The following is a 7,645-nucleotide window of genomic DNA, read 5'->3' on the forward strand; positions in this document are numbered from 1 at the left end:
CTCTCTTCTTCCCCCCAATCGCCAATGCCGTCTCCACCTTTGGGGTACCCTGAACCCGGCTGAAGCTGGTCTCCAGCAGTTTCCTAGGATAGGGTCCTCCAGAAAACACATCCTGCCGAAAACCACAAGCAGAAAAGAACAGGATGTGTTTGGGATGAAATTGCAGCAAGAATATGCCAGAAAGCATTCGGTCACTTTGCCAGAGTCCCGCAAACTATTCTACACAATGTTGTGTGATGAAAACAAGATACCATCTTCAGGGGAGGGATGAGAATGGAGTGAAGCCATTGAGTATGGTAGATGGTTGACTTCAACTGTCCTTCAAGGGAGTTGATTCAGGAAAGTCGTGGGTTGTCCACCGACTGCAGGGTCTTAAAAAGGAAAGGTGGAGCCAGACTGCTGAGAGGCAGAGCCAGGAGAGAAAGGGGAGAGAAGGAAAGCGAACTTGACGAGGAAGCAGAGACAAGGGAACCTGTGATGGGAAGTCACAGGGAAAGGCCCTTGTGAGCCAGTTGCAGGAGGCAACAGAAAAGCGTGGTTGAGTTGAGGTTGGGAGGGGGCAACTTGAGAAAGACCCAGAGACTTCTGCCTCATAATTTGGTTGGCAGACATGTAGGTGCCGGCTTGGTCTGTCCACTTTCTCTCCTTACCTCCATCTTCATTCAAAGATGGACTGAGGCAGAGTTCAAAAGCTCAAGAAAGTTAAAGGGACATCTAGGAGTATTCCTTAGAATGATCAAGCGATCAGTGGGCGGAGCTGGAAGGCCTGGACCACCAGAAGCTAGGTGGGAATAGGTAAGAGGGAGGGGGAGAGGGTTGCAAAGGCCTGGACGGGGAGGGGAGGGAGAGGAGGAAGAGGAGGAGCAGTTGGGGTTGGAAGGCAGATGAAGAGAGGGTGGAGTAGAGAGGATGTGTAGAGAGAAGGGATCGGAGTTGGCAGGCCCAGAAACGTCTTGAGAACTTCCTAATATTGAGTGTGACCTTGTCATTGTCCAGATAAGGAAACTGAAACCCAAAAGAGTAAGTTCTCAGCTATCAAGCCCAGTTGTATTCCAGAGGGGTAGGATAGGTTTAAAAAAAAACATGCAAATATGGTCTCCCTGAAGACACCCTCCCAGAAGAAAGAGGTTGAAAGATCTCTGCTCCACCCAAGTCAGGTGACTTTGGATGGTGGTGCTTCGGCGTGAACCAAAGAGTCAGGGTGTGTGGGCGCAACCCAGTCCTTCTGGGCTAGGCTCTACTTCCCCCTTTCCCAAGCTCTCAACCCTTCAGGGAAGTTCATGGCTTGACTGCTGTCCAGTATGTGATGTGAGAGAGAAGAGACTTGAAAGCTATGTACATCTGCCAGGTGGAGAAAAAAATGAGGGTACCCCTCTTCTACATACAGGTAGGAGTTGGGCCTGGCTGTGGGAGACACAGCTGCCTCCCGCCCAGGCCTTGGCCACCGTCACCATGGAAACCTCACTGTCAAAGACTGAATGGCCTCAGATTCTGCGTTTCATTTTTCCAACATAGGATTTTAGAATGTGGAGAGCAGTTCCTGGTTTTCTCTTGGTTTAATGCCAGCTGAGCAGCATGGAGATCCCAGGAGGCCCCTCTGAGTTCTTCCTGGCTCGCAGGAACAAGCGTGTGGGTCGCCTCCCTGAGCCACCTCTGCCGGGAGCCTTGGCCTTGGCCATATTGATTTATGCGTATTCACTCAGCAATAGTTGTCAAGTGGCAGGAGGTTGCAGGGGCTGGCTAGGTGCCAGGACAGGAAGATGAGTAAGAGACAGATCTTGACCAAGAAGGACACAATTGAGTTGGAGAAATAAACACATAAATAAATCATTATAAACCAATGAGGCAAGGGCATGGAGCCCCCAACCCAGAGCAATTTGCTCAATAAAAGTAGGGGACAGAGGGAGAATGGTGGGTAAAGATGTGGATAGTCATGAAGGGGAATCAGCCAGAAGACCATGTCAAGTGATTCTGGATGGCACCAAATGCCCCCTGAGATCCCGCCCTAGGCCAATCCACGTCATGTGATTTTTCTCCAGTAGGGCTCAGCTAAGAAGGCATATTTTGGAGACTGTGGGCCGAGAGTGAAGCATGGGTAGTGAAGATTTCAGAAAAGGAGCAGCTGTGGGAATAAAGTCAGGGTCTGGGCTATGCTTTGGGAGTGGACAGTGGACCAAGATGTAGGCAAGAGTCACAGGAATCACAGAGGTACAAGGATTTTCTCCTGTTGTAGATACTGCTATTCCCGGGACTGAAAGGGTTATCGCAGGAGTGGAAGGGAGAGGAAGGTAAACCACATCCCAGGCCTCTGGAGATGGATTCCCTTCCCTCTGCCCAGGTTCCCTCTTAATGAATCCAGGATAATGATCCCCAGAACACATTGTGTCCCCATCCTTCCTCCTACACTGTGCCTGGCTTGCCTCTCAAGATCACTCGGGAGAGAGGAAGGCATTGCATGGAACGCACGTACACCTGCTCGGACTCTCGCCAGCTCAGGGATCTATTTGGACATTGAACAGGGATTGAACGTTGGTCCTAGTAAAAATTCAGTGCGTGTCATCACAGGCAGTGAAAGAATGAGAGCGCTTGAAGCCAATCATAGGACAGAAAGGCACACCGGGAAGGGGATGAGCTGGAGGGCTTTGTGCTTCTCCCCTTCTCCTTGGCTGACCGCAGTACAGTGTTCTCCTTGTCCGGCTGGCTGGCTGCCTTTTTAGATGCTGAGAGGCATCTTGTTAAGCCATTTCCTGTCAGGATGAACAACAGGGACCCCAAAGGGAGTATTTCGGGGAACTTCAAGACTCCTCTTTATGGTGAGCCAGGTTGAGAAGGGCTCACTTTTCTCCTCCCCAGCCACATGGCTGCAGCTGAAATAAGGGCTCTGTCTCAGCCCCTTCTCTAAACCTCAGCCCCTCTCCAGACAGTCAGACTCCCGGGAAGATGACAGCAGGACTAGGCGAGTCCTCATGTCTTCCTTAGTCATGGAAAGGCAAGACTTGTGGGATCCGCCTCAGCCTTGGCACCAGAAGACCTGCGTTTGAATCCCAGCTCTGCTGCTTTCTGCTGTGTGACCTGGGCTGTCTACTCAGCATCTCTGAGCCCTAGTTTCCTTTTCAGTAAGGCAGGCAATGTGGGTTTATGGTTGAGAGCCACGCACCAGGGTTACACTCCTGGAGTCCAAATCCTGGTTTGCCACGTACTAGCTGGTGACCATGTCCCCCTGGTTGTGAAGTCCAGCCTTGCAAGCATTCACCATGACTACGCGGCAAAATCACCGTGATAGCAAGCAGCCTCTTCTCCCTACGGTCACCCTGGGCCTATCCTAGACCAGTTGGTCACTCGTTGACTAGAAAGAGCTACCACCTTATCCCCAGGATATGCTCCACTCCCGTCGCCCCTTTCCTAATTCTCAGGAGGGGTGCGTGGGCTACACAGCCTTCCTTTTTCTCTCTTTAGCCACTCACAGATTCTGCCTTAATCCTCATCTTTGTTCGGATCTCATCAAGCTCTCCTAAATTCCTCCTCCTGATTCTGATTTTTCCTTCTTTGGTGCCATTTAACCACCCGCTTCTGTGTGATGGAGCAATTAGTATTCATGCCCCTCTCCTCACCAGGCTAATTTAACAGCTCTGTAAAAACACAGGGGCGCCGTTTGCCATCACTGCCTCCTCCGGAATGCCTGCCACGAAGCGAGTTATCTAGAAGGCAACCACCGCGATATGGTGTAGACTTCTCCAGCATCTATAATCATCTTAACTGCTTTATTGAGATATAATTTACATAGCATCCAAGGGTTTTTAATAAATTTACAGAGTTGCGCAGCCGTCGCCACAATCCAATTTCAGAACATTTCCATCACCCCAAAAAGATCCCTTGTGCCCATTTGCAGTCACTTCCCGTTCGTTCCAAGTCTCAGGCCCAGGCAATTTATAATCATTTTCACTGAAAAAAAAAAAAAAGAGTCAAACTTTTTCCCCCAAAATATTTTGCTCTTGGAAATAAAGCTGCAATGAACAGCCACATAGAAAAATTGTAATAGCTATCTATGCTCATTTCTCACAGACTCATGGGAGATTCAGGGAAGGACCGAGTGTCTGACCTGAACCCACATTCCATGGCTGACATGGGCAGGGAAGAGCACCACCCCTAAGACCCCAGAGCCTACGGCAGGGGAGGGACTGGAACCCACCAGTCCACACTCTCAGCAACAGTTACTCTGCCCCTCTACTCAGAGCTAAACTCGATAACTGGCCTTAGTTGATTTAATTAGTTTCTTTCAAGCCACTGCTTCTCCCTTTCCCATCCCTTCCTTACCCTCCCTCCATCCAATGGAGGTGCTGACTGAGACGGAGTAGCTCAGAAACAAGTAGCGAAGAAAGAGGTGAAGGAAGTTATAAAATCATAGGTTACTCCCTCAACTTCTCACGCAAGGAAAGAGCCCTCTCTTTGGCTTTTTCTTTGGAGTGGAGGACAGAGGGAATTCCCTAGGGTTCAAGAACTCACTATTTGAAGGTCTCGTCACATCTTTCTTTTCCGGGTTCAGTCGGCCCATTTCCTCCAGTGTATCCTCAAGTGTCATGAACATATTCTTCCTGATGCATTTGTTTGTGAGTAGGTGACTTTGGAACCAGAAAGACAGAAATGGGATGGGAATGGGGGATTCTAATGACATTAGGCACCTTCCTCACCTCTCTGAAACTTAGTGTATGCATCTGTAAAATGGAACCAGAATTGCCTGCCTCAGAAAATTATTGTGAGGCTAGGTGTGGTGGCTAGCCTATAATCCGCACTTTGAGAGGCCAAGATGGGAGGATTACTTGAGCCCAAGAGTTCAAGACCAGCCTGGACAACATAGTGAGACCTCGTTTCTACAAAAAGTCAAAAAAAAATTAGCAGGGTGTGGTGGCATGCTTGTAGTTCCAGCTAATGGGGAGATTGACAGGAGGACTGATTGAGCCCAGGAATTGGAGGCTACAGTGAATTGTGATCATGCCATTACACTCCAACCTGGGCAACATAGCGAGACCCTGACTGAAAAAAATATATATTGTGAGAATTCAATAAAATAGTACAGGCATAACACCAGGTACAAAGTATGTGATCAATAGATGGTAGGATTTACAAAAAGTTCCTTCTTAAATTGTGGTCTCAGGAACAGCTACCTGAATATACTCAGAGAAGGCATACGCAGTATGACAGAACTCTTTCCTATAGAAAGAGTTCCTATAGAACTCTTCACAACAGTTTTCTGTTGTAAATTGTAATGTTTGACCACCTGGCATATTTTCCTATCCCTTTTAAGAAACTATTTCTCCACTCCATAGAAGCAGCAAGGCATAAAAAATTTTTAAAAGGAAACTCTGGTGGCAATGCAGGGAATAGATTGTAAAGGTAGAAACTGGGATAGGAGGCTGGGAGTGGTGGCTCATGCCTGTAATCCCAGTACTTTGGGAGGCTGAGGTGGGAGGATGGCTTGAGCCTGGGAGTCAAGACCAGTTTGGGCAACAAAGTGAGACCCTGTCTCTACCAAAAAAGAAAAAAGAAAGAAAGAAACTAGGGGCCAGGATGCCTAGTAAAAGATCATGCAATGCTCCAGGTAAACAGGAGGGGTAATGCAGAGGAGCTGAGAAGGCCAGACCTGAAAGATATTTTAAAAATGTAATAGGTAGACTGTGATAAATGGTTGTAGGAGGCAGCACAGCCATAATGGGAAGAGCACAGGCTTGCTCAATCTCTCAAAGATAATAGCTACCTCATTACATTGCTGGGGGACTGGGCTGTCATTCACTGAAATATTAACTAAGTGCATAATGTGCAAGGCTCTGATCTAGATGCAGGAAATATAGCCTAGAACAAGACAGAGACCCTGCCCTCTTGCAGCTTACAGTCAAGGTAGAGAATAATGTATTTTAAGAGACTGACCCATAGTAGGCAATTAATAAGTGGTAGCTGTTATTATTACCACTAATAATGTAATTTTTAAATATATATATAGTAAATATGTGTTCTTTTATGGCCACCTAACATTTTTCTCCTTTCCCATGGTGCACCATATTGGTAATACAGTAAATATCACCACCTATGCTTTTACTATCGATTCCAAAGAGGTTTCCTGGAGACTCTACCAGCAAGACATGTCCTCTACCTACCACAGTGCCAAATTAAACTAGAACCTTACTTGAACATATGGGTGCTCTCTCTCTTCTAATGACTTTGGATCTTGAGCAAATGACCACATGGGCAGAAGCAAGAGAATTAGAAAAAACAATCCTAAAATTCATATGGAACCAAAAAAGAACCAGAATAGCCAAAGTAATTATAAGCAAAAAGAACAAAACTGGAGGCATCACATTACCTAACTTCAAATTATACTACAGGGCTATAGTAACCAAAACAGTATGGTCCTGGGACAAGAACATATACTTGGACCAAGGAACAGAATAGAGAATCCAGATATAAATCCAAATACCTACATCCAACTGGTCTTTGACAAAGCAGACAAAAACATACCCTGGGGAAAGGACACCCTATTCAACAAATGGTGCTGGGAAAATTGGATAGCTACATACAGAAAAATGAAACTTGATCCCTATCTCTCCCCATATATAAAAATTAACTCAAGATGGATTAAAGACTTAAATGTCAAAACTGAAACCATAAAAATCTTAGAAGAGAACCTAGGAAAAACTCTCAGAGACATAAGTTTAGGCAAAGAATTTATAGTTAAAACCCCAAAACCAAATGCAACTAAAACAAAAACAAATAACTGGGATTTAATTAAATGAAAAGTCTGCACAGAAAAAAAAATCAACAGCTCAAATAGGCAACCTACAGAATGGGAGAAGATATATGCAAACTATACATCTGATAAAGGAATGATATCCAAAATCTATAAAGAACTCAAACAAATCAACAAAAAAAAGCAAATAAACCCATTAAAAATCGGGCAAACGGTATGAACAGACTTTTTTCAAAAGAAGATATGCAAATGGCCAACAAATATACTTTAAAATGCTCAACATCACTCATAATCAGAGAAACGCAAAATATCACCTTATAGCAGTCAGAATGGCAATCATTGAAAAAAAATCAAAGGCGGGCTCAGTGGCTCAGCCAGTAATCCCAGCACTTTGGGAGGCTGAGGTGAGTGGATTGCCTGAGCCTGCCAGTTCGAGACCCGCCTGGGCAACTTGGCGAGACCTCATCTCTACAATAAATCAAAAATGAGCCGGCGTGGTAGCGCGCGCCTGTAGTTCCAGCTACTTGGAAGGCTGAGGCGGAAGGATCACCGGAGCCCAGCAGGTCGAGACTGCGGTGGGTGGCCACTGCACTCCAGTCTGGATGACAGAGTGAGTGAGACTCCAACTCAAAAATAAAAATTTTAAAAAAAAATTTCACAAAAAGGACATGATATTGTATGTAGTTTTTCTAGACTTACTTTTTTTCCACCAAATATTATGTTGCTAAGATTTTTCATGATGTTTTTTGTGGTTGTAGTTCGTTCATTTTTACTGCTGAATAATAATCCATAGTGTGAATATATGACAATCATCCATTTACTTTTTCATTAATGGACATTTGAGTTGTTTTCAGGTTTTGCTATTGTGAAAAATGATGTTAGAGCATTTTTTTTTTTTTTTTTTTT

Source organism: Carlito syrichta, unplaced genomic scaffold (genome assembly GCF_000164805.1).
Source record: "Carlito syrichta isolate Samal-C Ts95f unplaced genomic scaffold, Tarsius_syrichta-2.0.1 Scaffold315360, whole genome shotgun sequence".
Taxonomy (NCBI): Eukaryota; Metazoa; Chordata; class Mammalia; order Primates; family Tarsiidae; genus Carlito; species Carlito syrichta.